The sequence below is a fragment of the Diabrotica virgifera genome, chromosome 7, assembly GCF_917563875.1.
Source record: "Diabrotica virgifera virgifera chromosome 7, PGI_DIABVI_V3a".
Taxonomy (NCBI): domain Eukaryota; kingdom Metazoa; phylum Arthropoda; class Insecta; order Coleoptera; family Chrysomelidae; genus Diabrotica; species Diabrotica virgifera.
The window spans coordinates 168520508-168537664 of NC_065449.1; positions in this window are offsets into that span (position 1 = coordinate 168520508).

The window sequence follows — 17157 nt, forward strand, 5'->3', positions numbered from 1 at the left end:
AAACATTGATCAGATTACAAATGGGTTCATAAATTTCTATGTTCTGTTGAATCTCATCCACAAATTCATCGTTGAAGATTAATTCCTTGACTTTCGGCTTAATCTTTTTTTTCGTTACAGCGGCTACTTGTTTCATATATACCAGATTTTCTAGGAGACTTTCGAAAGAATCTCGGTAAGAGCACCATCTTGTTTCGGCCGGCAATTTGATTCTGCGCCCTCCCTTATCAACTATCATTTTTTCTAAATCTGGTTGCTTAAATTCTTTGAGGACAATGACCACATTGTCGACTAACTTTTTATCCAGCACGTCTTTGGCTAAAAGGTTGCCGGTGTGGCTACTGCACGTAGAGTGCCACATGTTGTGCTTGAGGAGGGATCCCATTTTGATCATTGCACTAGCATTATCCGAAACTATACCGTACGCATCTACATCGTATTTTTCTTTTGCAATTTTTTTAGATTCTGTTATTATTTCGGCAAGTTTTTCTCCAGTCTCAGACTCCGTGGTTAAATCCCAAGCATCAAGAAAGGCATTTTTTCCGTCTGCACTATGCAACATTGTCACAACCGTTTTAGAATTAGTAGATGAGTTTTTCCAACCGTCACACAAAATGACTGACTCGGTTTCCACTTTTTTACGTGAAATCTCAATACAGTCTTCATAGCACTTATTTAAAAGCGATGTACAAAGTTTTTTCCGGCCAGGAATTTTGTCTAAATAAGCAGGACGGATCGTTTTTATAAAATTTTTAAAGAGAGGTGATTCTACCACAGTAAATGGTAAGTTACAGCCGAATATAAATTTGGCTAGTGCAGTGCTTATCTTCTCCTCTTCATACTCTTGTAATATGTCCATATAGTCGGTGATTTTCTTTGATTTTTTGGCTGGTCTAGCTTGAGATGTAGCGAATAAATTTCTTTTATTCGTGCTTGTGTAGCTTGTGCTGGAGGAAGTTGGAGTACTTAAGTTAGTCAAATTACTACTCTCAGTTTCAGTAGTTGATAACATCATATTTTCAACAATATTATGAGTGCCTTGAATTGCTACACCATTGTTTTCTTCCAATTCCAATAAGGCGGCATCGGTATCTAATGAATTTTCTATAATTCCATCTAGCATGTTTTCAGGTGAAGTTCCAGTCACAATAGCTAGCGAACCATCTTCCATAACTTCGTAACTACCGTTCGTTGTATTCTAAAATTCAAAATAAAAAGAAACTCTAAGGTGACTAAATATGAAGGGCAGATCTACGGACACCCTGTATACAGAAGTTGGCATAGATACAGCGTTTTGTACTTAATTCAATAGGCCAATCCGTTTTTTGCCGTAAAATACTAAACTTGGTGTTTTTTAAATGGGACACCCTGTATATAGAGATGCAACAACGTGAAAACCTCAGAATACAAATTCTGGGGTGAAAACTGATGCAATTTATGTCCCCTTCCGAATTCGAATTAAATAGTAATCAAGAAATCTACAATAATATATAGTGCGTTATTTTCACTTCTTGCCGTTAGATGGCTATACGGTTTTTGACGCCATGTTTTCTCCAATATACTACTACCGAAATGGTGATCCATGCGTTGTTGAGTTATGCGGCTCCGAACACATTTTACGATTCATTTTTATATTATAGATAAATGTAATTTCAAAAAGTTCCCCCCAAAATTTTTTCTAGATCCGCCCCTGCTAAATATGTAGTAGAACATACGTCCTATATACTCACTTGTGGATTAACTGTAGGTGTAAAACCTGTGTCTGAGCCAGTATTTTCGTATATCGAAACATGCGACATTTCATTATTGGATTGATTACCATTGCCACGATCTAACTTGCAGACGTTTCTTAAAATGAAAGTACGGGACGGGGTTAGTTATCAGCCGATACAAATATCAATTTCAGAGAATAAATCTCTATAGCTATCCAGCTAAAATTAATTAAAATATTTCTTCTTACCTGTGACTTTGCAATCTTGCTGCAGCTGTATTTTTTATCACATTTCCACATACACAACATTTAGCCGCGTGCTTTCCTTCTATCTTTAATACTTTGAATGATAATATATCATAGTTTTTATTCAGTTTTCTGCCACTCATTTTGATTCTGATCAGATCAGATCACATTCAAAGTTTACAACTGAATAATTTCATAACATAACCTCACTTTTTTCCATTATGGACACGTTGCTGACATTGTCGACATTGTTGACACGTTCTCGACATTGTCGACACGTCTGTGTCGACAATTAAAGTCGACGTGTCGATGCCCATCTCTGCAAGACACTTACTCAACATACACACTACACATGACACTAATACTCATGTTGTGACAGGCTGAATGACATAAAGTCCATGCCAAAAAAAAATTTAAAATAAAAAAAACTTTATTTTTTTGTTAATTTTCATTTTTGACATTTTTGACCTGGGGTCATTCCCCCCCCCCCTTGGTCATCCGTGTAACAAAAAAAGGTTGGTCATCGGAAGGTTAATTAAAAACAAAACGAATACCGGTTTTTGGAATAACCAGTTTTTTCGACCGGTTCGAGTAATATGTCCCATCCATCTAGCTTTTCGGGCTCGTATTTTTGTCGTTATTTTTGGTCTGCCATACATTTTCATTATTTTTTCAATTTTTTTACTTTTTACTTTTTAATCTTACACTTTTTAAACATTAAAATATACACTCGCGATCATAAAAAGCGGGTCACTCGGTGAGTTATTTAAGTTAGATGTCTCGAATTGTCTAAACCTGTTGTCCGATTTGAGTGATTTTTTTAGTATGTTATAGCCTTATTCTTTAGCAATATCGCTATAATAGTATTGTTGCTAGACCGGTAAACTGTCATTGTATACCGGGTGTAACAATCATACTGTGTTTATTCCTAAAAGTTCGGAACACCTTGTGGAATGTTTTAGCATAAATAAAATATTGAAATTAAAACTCAGTTGTAGCCTTAGGCTCTCTTAACATTTTCTTTTTTGATTTATTTTTTATGTTGGATAATAAAAAAGTTAAGCACGTTATTAACTAGTCATGTTCTTCATCAATACAGGGTGTTTCTAAATAAGTGCGACAAACTTTAAGGGGTAATTCTGCATGAAAAAATAATGACAGTTTGCTTTATAAACATATGTCCGCAAATGCTTTGTTTCCGAGATACGGGATGTTGAAATTTTTCTTACAAACTGACGATTTATTTATTGCTCTAAAACCAATAGTGATATGCAAATGAAATGTGGTAGGTTTTAAGAGGAAGTTATTGTGGATTTTTTGACATACAATTAATAATTCTATACCATTGGCGTGCATACGGGTAAAAAATATTTTAAATACATTCCGTATGCACGCCAATGGTGAATATAAAATTCTTAATTGTATGTCAAAAAATGCGCCATAACTACCTCTTAACATCTACCAAATTTCATTTGCATATCTCAACCTGTTTTAGAGCAATAACTAAATCGTCAGTTTGTAAGAAACAATTCAACATCCCGTATCTCGAAACCGAAGAATTTACGGTCATAGGTTTATAAAGCAAACGGTCATTACTTTTTCAGGCAGAATTACCCCTTAAAGTTTGTCGCACTTATTTAGAAACACCCTGTATTGATGAAGAACATGGTTAGTTCTTAAGGTGCCTAACTTTTTTATTATCCAACATAAACAAATAAATAAATAAAAAAGAAAATGTTAAGAAAGCCTAAGGCTACAATCGAGTTTTAATTTCAATATTTTACCTATGCTAAAACATTCCACGGGGTGTTTCGAACTTTGAGGAATAAGCACAGTATGATTGTTACACCCGGTATACAATGACAATTTGCCTGTCTAGCAACAATATTATTATGGCAATATTGTTAAAGAATAATGCTATAACATACTAAATAAATCACTCAAATCGGACAACAGGTTTAAAAAATTCGAGACATCTAACTTGAATAATTCATCGAGTGACCCGCTTTTTATGATCGCAAGTGTATCTTCATGTTTATTAAAATATATGTATAAAACATATGATGTACAAACATGGAAAGTAGTCGGAATCGGCAAACAATTTAAAACTTTATTATTTATTTATGAAACATAACGTAAAGAGTTCACGTAAAAAGTAAAATTATGTATAGTTCATATAATTAGCTACAATCTGTAAAAGTTTTAAATTTCTTCATTGTAAAAACAAGAGAACTTAGGCATTATCCATTAAAATCGTTTTTTTTTATTCAAAAAATTAATAAACACAAAAAAAATATTGACTATTCGTGTATTGTTTCCGCGAATGCATATATCTGCAAATTTTCATTCATTTGCATTGAAGAAAGGGCAGTCAAATTAACGTCTAAAAATTTGACCCAAACAATTGAACTAAAGAAAAGCGTTTAAAAAAAGGCGTATTAAAAAAACTAATAAATTTATATTTGAATGTTAAGTATCACACGTAACGGAACTAGTTTTTATAACATTTTTTCATTCTTAAGTACATATTTATTGTATTAAGTGTATAATACCGAAAAATGTTTTTTCGCAGAAGTCGTCTCAGAAAACACAATGTACTGACAGTGTCCTATCTCTTAGATTGTTACAAGTATTTACTTGTGTCTCGAGATATAAAATGAAAAGCTTTCTCCGTTCGCTGGTAGCAATATCACTCGTTAATCTTAAATTGTACATTTAAATTTTAAGTGGTTCCTTACACAATTAATGGAAACTGTAATTGGAGTCACATCTAGACAAGAGATACCCAAGAACCCAGCAGATAAGGTAAGGGCATATATCTTTTTATATGTAACTCTAAAGGTCTGTAGAGAGAAACGACCAGACTATATTTTACTGCGCGGTACGTTATACAGATAAAATATCATAATGTATATTATTTACCTTTCATGTACATTTACGTATCTTTCGTTTCTTAGTCAGAATACGACATGTCTTAAATTACTTCTCTATTTATTATGCTAGATTTAAGCCAGATTTGAACAGTCTCGCTGATATCCGAAATAAACAGGTAACTAAACCTCTCAACAATGACCAGGTTACCTAACACCTATAGAAATTGAAGATTGGTGAATAATTTCATACAAATGAGGCCTAATTATCAGCCCCTAATACACATTCCAGTGAAGTTCCAGATACACATTCCATTTTACCAAATTTTTATTACATACTAAAATTTGACTTTGACAAAATAAGAGCCTGACTAAATTTATTATTAATTTCGTATACAGGGTGATTGATTAGTAGGGTAAAGCTCAATAACTCTGCTATAGTAACAGATAGCAATAAAAGTTAATAACAAAAATTTTATCCACCTTTGAGCTTCACATTACAAAATTAGTTAGAATGTTACAGGGTGTTCGATAACACAGTGGCAGACCTAACTTATGTTTTTTTTAATGGGACACCCTATATTTTATTTTATATTCAAAATCTTGTTAACTTTTCCATCACAAAAATATAAAGGTTTGTAATGTTATACAGGGTATTTACAATGTTATAACCAATTTTGTATGGAAATCGTAACAAGTTCAACTCCCTGTATAAATAAAAATAAGCACAACAGCAATGGTTTATTAATATCTTTTTATTTGTTGTCAAAATTTTTAAAAATTTTTGATATTGCTAATTTTCTTTATATCAAATACAGGGTGAGTCAAAACGCAAGTACATTATTTTCTCAGTAATGTTAAATGGAACACCCTGTATTTTATATCATTATTGAAAAGTAACATTAACGTACTTTAATTTTAATATAATATTCTCTATGCCCAAATTTATTAGTTTTCAAGATATTCTCATTTTCCATAGCAAATTATTTTAGGTGTTTGAATTTATCTAAATTTTAAGTAAGCCATGATTGAATTGACAATTGAAGATTACCGATTATCAATCCGGTAATCAATGTAACACTGTAGCAAATAAAGAAATAAAAATAATTTATTAGTAATACATTTTACAAACAAAAACACAACCACTACATGCAACATTTTTGAAACAATTAAAAACTATCTTTTTATGTAAATGCAACAAATAAACAAAGAAAATTAGTAATAAATTTTACAAAAAAAAACACAAACACAAAGTACAATATTTTCTGAAGACAATTAAACACTACTTTTGTATGTAAATGTAACAATGTAACAAATAAAGAACGAAATATAGTTTATCAGTAATACATTTTGCAAAAAAACATGCTTGAAAAAATTAGAAGCTGCTTTTAATAAAATATTTTTAATATTTAATTACACAAGGTGTTCAAAATTATCTCCTAACACATTTATGTACGCCTAAAAACGATCATTGAATGAGCTACTTACTCTACGGAGCATTTTTAAATTAACACATCGAAATACACTTTGTATTCTATTTTTCATCTCATCCCTTGTTGTTGGAGGTATTTTATAAACTTCATTATTAATGTAACCCCAAAAAAATCAGTCCAGTTTATTAAGTTCTGGTGATTTGTGTGGCCACGCTACTGGTCCATTGAAAAATGAAAATATCTCGAAAACTAATAAATTTAGACATAGGGAATGTTATCTAAAAATTAAAGTACGGTAACGGTACTTTTCAATAGTGATATAAAATACAGGGTGTTCCATTTAAAATTACTGAGAAAATAATGTACTTGCGTTTTGACTCACCCTGTATTTAATATAAAGAAAATTAGCAATATCGACCATTCTTGAAAATTCTGACAATACGTTAAATAATATGGCATTAATAAACCATTGTTGTTTTGCTTATTTTTAATTATACAGGGAGTTGAACTTGTTACGATTTTCGTATAAAATTGGTTATAACTTTGTAAATACCCTGTATAATATAACCAACCTTTATATTTTTGTGATGGAGAAGTTAACAAGATTTCGAATTTAAAATAAAATGTAGGGTGTTCCATTTAAAAAAAGAATGTGTGTGTACTATGTACGCACGTAAGAAGATATTCTTCTATTATATAATAGGTAATTTAAACGAAGTAAATATACTTAAAAGGTTATTTGTATTTTATTTAAAAATCAAACTAACTTTCAAAAAATTTTTACTAAAACAACAAAAAATAAAAAAAAATTGAATCACCCGGGAATTGAACCCGCAACCTTCCAATCTCAGTGCTAACGCATTTCTAACTACTCCATCGAGGCTCTAGAAATAGATATGTAAGTTTCGGATATAATTACACAACACGGCGACATATAGAGTAAAAATGTTATGCTTACATAATATTTTATTAATCCAAAAACACAAGAATTATAATAAATAATACATTTCCTAAAACCACTAATATATTCTTTTAATGACTTATTTGCACGCTTACAGATACATACATACCTATCTTGAAAGATTAGCAATGAACTACATACTGTCAGTGTGCGCAGGCGAGCGGTAAATGTACAATTTTACCCTCAACCGATTCGCCGCTAAAGAAGAATATCTTCAAAAACATAAGTTTGGTCTGCCACTGTGTTATCGAACATTCTAACTAATTTTGTAATGTGAAGCTCAAAGGTGGCTAAAATTTTTGTTATTAACTTTTATTGCTATCTATTACTATACCGGAGCTATTAAGCTTTTCCTTACTAATCAATCACCCTGTTGTTCCGAAATCATACTATTTATTCTAAACTCTTAAAATCCACAATGATGAGTCGTTACAGGTTTTATTTCGTTGCTTGAATTTAAAGCATTCCCGATTTTCTTGAGACAATATTTACCAGCAGATAAACGTTTTGCTGTTTTATTATTCCTCCAAACTTTTGCCCAATATTTATCTTATAGGCTATATAAATTACCAAGAGAGACATAGCGTTCGATGAAAGGAATAATAAAATCCTTGGAAGCATAAAGGATGGAGGATTCATATTTAAACGAGAATGAGGTAATTTATTTAATTTCCCAATATGTATATAGACGAATACGTAAACGCGAAATAGATGAATCCAGTTTTTTTTTTTCATTCCAAGTAGATGATTCTACAAAACAATATTATACTATAATATCTATAGACCAGGGCGCATCTGTAAAAATATTAATACATTTGGATGTTGAGAGGTGACTCATATTTTTTTGCAGAAAATGCTTGGAAATAACTCATATAATAATATTTAAGTTATCGTCTCACTCAAAATGGTCCGGAACATTGTTTAAATAACCAAAATATAAAAACATTTGGTGGGGTGGCCGCCTGTTACAGGTGGAGTGTGTTACAAGCAAGTCGGTTTGAAAGTGCTCTCTCGGAAAAATTGTGAATTTGGGTATGTACATTTTATATTTAAACTGAAGAACTGTCAACCATATACCAATAGATGCAAAGAAGAGTTTGAGAAGAAAGATTTCAAAAAATATCATTCTATTCTTCTAATAAAAGGAAAAGTTCAAAATTAGTAAATTATTCCTTAAAATTAAAGTAAAAGTTTTTAGTATAACCAATTTTAATACATTAACTTTTTGCATTTTAAGGAACGTTTTTGTTCAAAACAGTAATTAGGGTCTGCTAAAATAAAGGTGACCATACACTAAAATCTACCGAAGAAAAAATATGGAACAGAAAATTGATGCGATCCTTGAAAAACTACTAAAGTTAGACCTACTGGAAAAACAAAACATGAGAATGGAAGACAAAATCGACACAATCACTAAAGAATTGGCAGAACTAACAGAAGAAAATACAGAGTTAAAAGAAAAGAATCAAGAACTTCAAACAATATTGCAAATTCAAGAAAGAAGGGTAGAAGTATTAGAAAGTAAGAAAAAAGAATCTGATCATCCAAGGAATAGAAGAGATCGAAAATGAAGAAGAAACGCAAATCAAGCATAAGATTTCAGAAATTTCAAGAAAATTGCAAGTAGAACTAAATACAAATCAGGATATTATAGAGATACGAAGACTTGGTATCAAAACTGTTAATAAGAAAAGACCGATCCTCATAGAATTCAAAAATTGGAGTAAAAAAAACGAGGTCCTTAAAGAAACAAAGAAATTAAAAGGTACAGACATATTCATAAATGAAGACTATCCAAAACACATACAAATTCAAAGAAATGAACTTCGCAAATATCAAAAAGAAGCAAGAGAGAAAGGTCAAAATGCAGGTATCCGTTATAACAAATTGCTTCTAAATGGCGAATTATTCACTTTGAGTCAATTGCAAACCTTATCACAAGAAAATGAAGCTATAGTAATAGAAGACCAGAAGACGAATAGAGCTAGAAAATATGGTGATAGATCCCTCTCGGAGGAAGAGTTATCAATGGGCTCTACTACAGAAAGATCAACGAAAATAACGAAAACAGCGTACTCAAAAAACAAGTAACTAAAGCAAGTTGGACGGAGACAAAGAAAAAAGAAAATAGTACGAAAACAGCAATGGAAGAAGACACTACCGAAAACCGAAGAGAGAAAGAAATACTCACTGTCGGTGCGGACGCCTGCAGCGTACTTAATAGTAACAGTAATGTTAAGGTGATTAATTATTATTATGGCGACGGCGTCCGCATTGAGGGTGAAAATAGTAATAGTTATAGGTACAATAAGAGAAATGATGATTTTTTTATGAGAACATTTGATAATTTTGATTTTGTTTTTAATAGTGACGTAGACTTTAATTTTAAGAATAGGGGTAAAGATAACAGAATTGTAAAGGTAGGTCAGAAAAACGAGCAAACTGCAATAATAAACCAAGACATAACTCCTCATACTTGTAATGTTAGGGAAAGTCAGGGCAATAATAGAACAAAGAGTATTGGAAAGGACCGTCATCATAGGTTGACCGCTGGGGGCACATCGGGGGATTTTCCCAGCTCTAGTCAAATTAACGCAAAAAATCAAAATACAAGTAATGCTGAAATAAAAAGTGGCCTCGATGGCGACATAGAGACTGAATGTACGGAAGAGACTAGAAAACAGGATAAAACAAACAAAAAGGTGAATAAGTACAACAGGAAAAAGAAAAATAAGAAAAGTGGAAAAATTTTAATTGGAACTTGGAATATAAGAACATTAGGAGAAATAGGAGAACTACAAAACCTTATTGAACAAATAAAAATCTACAAAATAGATATTTTAGCGTTGCAGGAAATGAGATGGAAGAACGAAGATATCTGGGAATATGGAAAATATTTAATATGTCATGGTAATTCAAAAGGTGGACAAGGTGGGATGGGCTTCATAATAAGTGAAAGATACAAACATGCGGTAAAAAGCTTTACTAATATAAACGAAAGGATAGCTATTCTGAAAATGAAAGGCAAGTTCTTTGATATTAATTTCATTAATGTGCACGCACCTACAGAGGACAAAGAAGCAGAAGAAAAAGAAAATTTCTATGCCAGATTAGACCAAGAAGTGTCAAATATAAACAATTATAGCGTTAAAATACTTTTAGGAGATTTAAACGCAAAAATAGGAAGAGAGGAATTATATCAGGGAACAATAGGTGCACATAGCCTGCACGAAATAAGTAATGACAACGGGCAAAGAATCATAGATTTTGCAACAGACAAAAAAATGGTGATAAGCAGTACAAAATTTCCACATAAAAATATCCACAAAGAAACATGGGTTTCTCCCGATATGAAAACAAGAAACCAGATCGACCACGTCTTAATAGGAGCAAGACATGCTTCAGACATTTCAGATGTGAGAAGTCTTAATGGGGCAAACAGCAGCTCCGATCACCACCTTGTGCTAATTAAATATAAACAAAAAATACCGCCAAAGAAACAGAAGAAGGTGAAAAAAGATCAAATACGCCTCAGATATATTGGCCTCTAATGAGGAAAACAGAGCAAGATATGAAACGAAAATAGAGAACATAATTGAACAGTATGATCAAGTAAATGAAAATCAGGTCAGAAATATCGAAGATAAATGGAGGGTCTTAAAAGAAGCAGTGATAACAGCTGCAAAAGAAGTAGTGGGGGAAAGCAAAGAACCTAGCCAAAAAAGATGGTATGACAAAGACTGCCAGAGACTAATGGAACAAAAAAACCAAGCTAGGCTTAAAATGCTGAACAACAGTACGGAAGAAACCAAAGAGGAATATACTACAAGAAGACGACAATTAAAAAAACATCTAAGATTTAAAAAGAGGAAACACAATAAAGATAAGATTGAAAGGCTAGAAGAATATGAACAAAAACGTGAAATAAAACTATTTTATAAGGAAATAAATCTTGAAAAAAAAAAGGTTTCCAACCAAGAACAAAATTATGCAAAGATAAAAATGGGGACTTAATAGTAGACGAAAAAGGAGTGCTAAACCGGTGGAGAGAACATTTTAATGAACTGTTGAATAAACCAAATCAACGTTACGAAACAGAAGAGCTAAGATTAGTAGGAGAGATTGAAGTAGACCAATATGCACCAACAGAAGCAGAAATAAAAGAGGTAATAAAAAAAAATGAAAAATAACAAAGCCCCAGGATGCGACACAATAACTGTAGAAATGTTAAAATATGGAGGACATAGAATACAGAGTGAAATATCAAAGTTAATACTAGAAATATGGACCACAGAAATAATGCCGGAACAATGGAAAATTGCAGTGATATGCCCTATACATAAGAAGGGAGATAAGTTAGATTGCAATAATCACCGAGGAATATCACTACTAAATGTTGGATACAAAATATTTAGCAAAATATTGGAATTAAGACTAAATAATATAATGGAACAAACAACAGGGGATTATCAAGGAGGTTTCAGGAAAGGCAGGTCAACTATAGACCAAATATTTACAGTAAGGCAAACGCTGGAAAAATTCTACGAGCGGAATACCGAACTACATCATCTATTTGTAGATTTCAAACAAGCGTGTGACTCAATAATTAGAAAGGAATTATATAGCGCAATGCAAGAGTTAAATGTACAAAAAAACTAATCAGATTAGTAAAACTATGCCTAACCAACACCAAAGCAAAAGTAAGGATCCAAAATCAACTGTCCGATGAATTTAACATTAATGAAGGTCTAACACAAGGGGATGCACTGTCAACAACACTTTTTAATCTTGCGTTGGAACAAGTAATCAGGAAAACTCCTATAGATAGGGATGGTACAATATTTACAAAGCTCAATCAGATCGTTGCCTACGCAGATGATATAGACATAATCAGCTGGACATTAAAAGACCTAGAAAAAATGTATACATATTTTAAAGAAGCGGCACAGACTATGGGTCTAGAAGTTAATGTCTCAAAGACAAAGTACATGATAACAACTCGGGAAAAAGTACAAACGAAAGGCAACATATCTCTGAGCGGGCAAATATTTGAAAGAGTGGACCGTTTCAAATATTTAGGATCAACAATAACAGAAGGAAATAAAAACAGTGATGAGGTAGCAGCAAGAATTTCGCTTGGAAACAAATGCTTCTACAGCCTACAAAATATCATAAAGTCAAAATCAGTATCGATTAATTCAAAAGTAAAAATATACACAACAATAATGAGACCTGTAGTAATGTATGCATCAGAAACATGGGCCTTGACTAGTGAACAAGAGGAACAACTTCTTAGATGGGAAAGAAAAATCTTAAGGAAAATATATGGACCTATACAGGAGAATGGAGAATGGCGTATAAGAATGAACCACGAAATAAACAGAGTGTTTAACAGACCTACTATCACAAAAGAAATACGAAGTAAACGACTGAGTTGGTTAGGACACGTAGAAAGGATGGATGATAAGAGAAATACAAAAAAAGTACTTAGAAAAGAATTAAATGGGAAAAGACCGAGAGGTAGGCCTAGAAAGAGATGGATTGATGGTATTAACCAGGATTTGAAAGACCTAGGAATACGAGAATGGGAAAAACAAGCAAAGGAAAGAAAAACATGGGCAGCTATAGTCAAACAAGCAAAGCACACATAACGCCGAAAAGACCTCCTCAAAAAAAGAAACAAGAAAGTAATATTTTAGATAAATATCGTTTAGAACTTTTGAGGAGTTATGCGTGTGGCTGGCCTCCACACCATGTAAAACTTTAGAGCCTAGAAACCCCAACGGGCGACCATGGCCCTCCATGGGCTGTCAGCGGTCACCGATGATGATGATAAAAACATTAAGGAAAAATTCGATTTTTTTCTTGGTTTTTTGATTATAACTTTAAAAGTATTCATTTCCGAGAAAAATTTCACTGACAAAAAAGTTGAGTAATTAAATTTTCTACAACATTGAATTAGTTAAAAATTTTAAAATTGCCACCCTTGTTGGAAAATAGCAGTAATTGCGTAAAAACCATAAAAAAACAAGTATTGTCATTTTACGTTTTCAAACTATTGGTGCCACACATCGGACCTTCATATTTTACCCAGAAGAACTTTATGATATAGTAAAACAACACTGTAAATTTCATTAAGATCGGATTAACAGACTTTGCAAAATAAATTTTGCAATCCAGCTTTCGCAAAAAAATTCATTTTTCCAAAATGTTGCAGGACTGAAAATAAAACCGACAGCACGTTGAATTTTTTACATATAGAATAATACTGTAACTTTCTTTCATTTACAACTTTCAAAATTAAAATCGGTTAACTACTACAACGTCAGAAATTTTTTTTAATAAACATTAATTTTTGGTTCCACGCGCGGGACAGCGGATACATTTTAATTTTTAGTACATTTCGATATAAATAAATGAATTTTTTTATTGCAAAATAAAAACACATACTTTGTCCTTTGAAATTACACTTTTTTAGCAAAAATTTTCTTTGTTCATATATTTTAACTTAAGACAATAAAAGTTTATTATTTTTAAACATATGCAATTGTTTCATATAATATTTCATATAATATTTCACAAACAATAATCAAATTAGTTTGATTTTTGTGGAATTAAAATATTAAAATACAACAAAATAATATAGAGTTAGAAAATAATATATTATATAAAGATTTAAAGAAATTTTGGTGGAAATCAACTTGTGTGAATCTAACACCGCTGTCCTGCGCGTAGCACCAAAAATTAATGTATTTTAAAAAATTCCTGACGCCGTGTTAGTTAACCGATTTTAATTTTACAAATTGCAAATGAAATGCACAGTATACTTATATATGTAAAAAAACATTCAACTTGCTAATATGCTTTTTTATCAGTCTTGCAACATTTTGAAAAAATGATTTTTTTTCGCGAAACCTGGATTTTAAAATTTATTTTGCAAAATCTGTTGAACCAATAATAATCAAATTTAGAGCATTGTTTCATTACGTCACAAAGTTTTATTTGGTAAAATATGAAAGCCCTAAGTGTAGCATAAATTGTTGAAAACCATAAAATGCAAATACTTGTTTTTTTACGTTTTTTTAGCAATTATTGGAGTTTGCAATAAGGGTGACAACTTTTAAAATTTTTAACAAATCTTATGTTGTAGAAAATTTAATTACGCAACTTTTATGCTAGTACAACTTTTCTCTGAAGTGAATAGTTTTAAACTTTTAATAAAAAAACCAAAAAAAAAATCGAATTTTCCCTTAATTTTTTGATATTTTGATTATTTAAACAATGTTCCGGACCTTTTTGAGTGAGAGGATAACTCAATTATTATTGTATGAGTTACTTTCAAGCCAGTTCTGCAAAAAAATATGAGTCCCCTCTCAACGTCCACCTCAAAACAGATCCGCCCTGGACTACTATGTTAATTCCATTTTAACACTAGTAGAATGATTTTTGGGGTTCTTAGACGATAGGTCGAGATGGAGCATAGAAACTTTGTTTAATGTCTTATCAAATTATGTACATTTAGAGATTTGATTAAAAAATCTTAACTCATTGACCAGTTTATGTAAGGTCAATATTTTTGGTCTTCAGCTGCAAATAAAAGAAGTGGGTAGCAGTTTTTGTTCACTATAATACATTTGTGCAAGTATATTTCAGCAAGTGCCACATTTTTTTTGCAACTATCATTAAATTGCCTTCTTTCTTTAACAATATTCGGCTAAACGATCTCAGATTTCTGATGGAATTGTTGAAGGAGAATTCCTACTTCCGCCGTAACACGACGGAATTTAATTTCAAAATACTTATGATAATACAAAAATTATACGCGGCCAGTACAATTCTCCAAAATAAGTTTTCCAACAAATTACAGAAAATACTTCATCATACCAAATATATGATTTAAATCAATGTTTAAAATTACGGATAAGAACTACACTAGGAGAAATGTTCGATAGGTACAAGGCGCTATATTATGAAGTTGTATAGACTCTGAATCAGTAAATAAATATATGCGTTGTTCTGAAGCTATTTTCTTGTGACATTTTTACAATTTTAACTATTTATAATGAAAAATAAGCCACAGTATTATTAAAAATGATTTTTATTAACGTTTCGACGCCCAAATCGGGTGCCGTTGTCAAAATACAAAATACTACTAACATAAACAAAAATGTTGTGGCTTAGTAAAAAAATTCTTCTAATAATTTATTTTATTTGACTCATTTGTATCGGCAATTCATATACATATGATACATTTTAAAATAGAAGACTTAAAAATGATACTGCCAATATTTATGAGTTGCGTTCCTGGGACGACTTTACTGAAAGATAGTTCATTCGATTACATGAAATCAACCCCAGCTCAAGAATATCCGTCACAGATGACCCCCAAATGACGATAAAAACACCAAATTGATGACGTCACTAGTATGATATACATGCCAAAAAATCATAATTCAAAAATAAATATCAACTTGTTTTATGGTTTATCTTTAAAATTACCCATTCTCGAGAAAATAAATTTATTCCAACCTAAACGTCCTCACTGTATAATCAAAATTTATAGTCTTGATATACCTTGTTTTTTTGTATAAGTGTGCATAATATAGTGCGTCGACAAGGAAAATCGAAATAGTTACACCAAGCTGAAACATCGCAAGTTGAATTTAAAATTTGGTTAAATTATTATGATTTTATTGAATCAAAACTAATCATGATTCTACTGTGGAAATCAGCTTTGAAATGAAGTATGAAAAGTGTTTAAACCCACAACAGGACGCAAATAAAAACGACGGCTATGCGCGATGTAATGAATAATAAAATGGGTATTGTTTTTAATTTGTTTTTCTTGACGTTTAATAATAATTGGTACCTTCCTTATTTAAATTTTATGGACGTTATCCAGGGTAGCATAACAGGGCAGTATAATGATGCGATAGAATTATATTTCCTGTATAGTTACATATTTCAGACACAATATCAACTAAAATAGCCAAACACCTAGAAAAAAGCAATAACACCAGTTTTCAGGACAAACAACGGTTAAGCAAATAAATTAACTACAACAAGAGCCAAAAGAAGAAGCGCTTACACAGTAGTATAAGTAACTTACATCGGTTAAACTGGTAGAACTTTTAATAAACGTATATCAGAACACCAAAGAGCTTTAAATAGAAAAACAGATTCTACGTACAGCTTCCTTATTAGAACCTGTAGAAATTATTAAATTAAAAAATACAGTATTCTGAATCACCCAATTTAGACAAAAAGCTTCCTTCTCCTAAAATGATTCTGTTAAAGACTCTAAAGCGTAGACGCTTAAAAAATCACATCACTTGATAAAGGCACTATGCCAACAAAGCTGTGATGACATCAATTTGTAATACATTTTGTGGATATATTAACAACAAAAATGTTTTCGGTATTATATTGTTAAAGATATTTCCCGTATAATAAAAATCGATAGGATTTTGTATATTTCTATAAAAAATGTGTCTTGAAATTAGTCGATCTGTTTCGTCTTCATTACCGCATCGTAGATAAATCATGAGTTGAGATTAAACATTCTCCCAAATTAATACAGCGTAATTCGATAAACTTGTTTATAATTGAAGTTAAACAAAGTCTGTTTTGATTTTCATGTTTCGGTATTACATTTTTGAATGTGTTGGCTTAACGACAGTGTCATTGAACAATATAAAACTGCAATGCTATATTTGCAGCAAATACCCTCTCTAAACCGATTACAAAAATACATCCGACATAAAAATTTATTGTAATACGTGTGGAAGCATTGTTTAAACAAAACATTTTAGTGACAATAACTTTTCGACTCTCGTGTTTCATTTGTACAATAGAAAGATAGTTTGTATGGTTTTTGTGATACGAGGTTTTCCAACATTCTGCATACATTTATTGTAATACATATTTTGTTTCCAC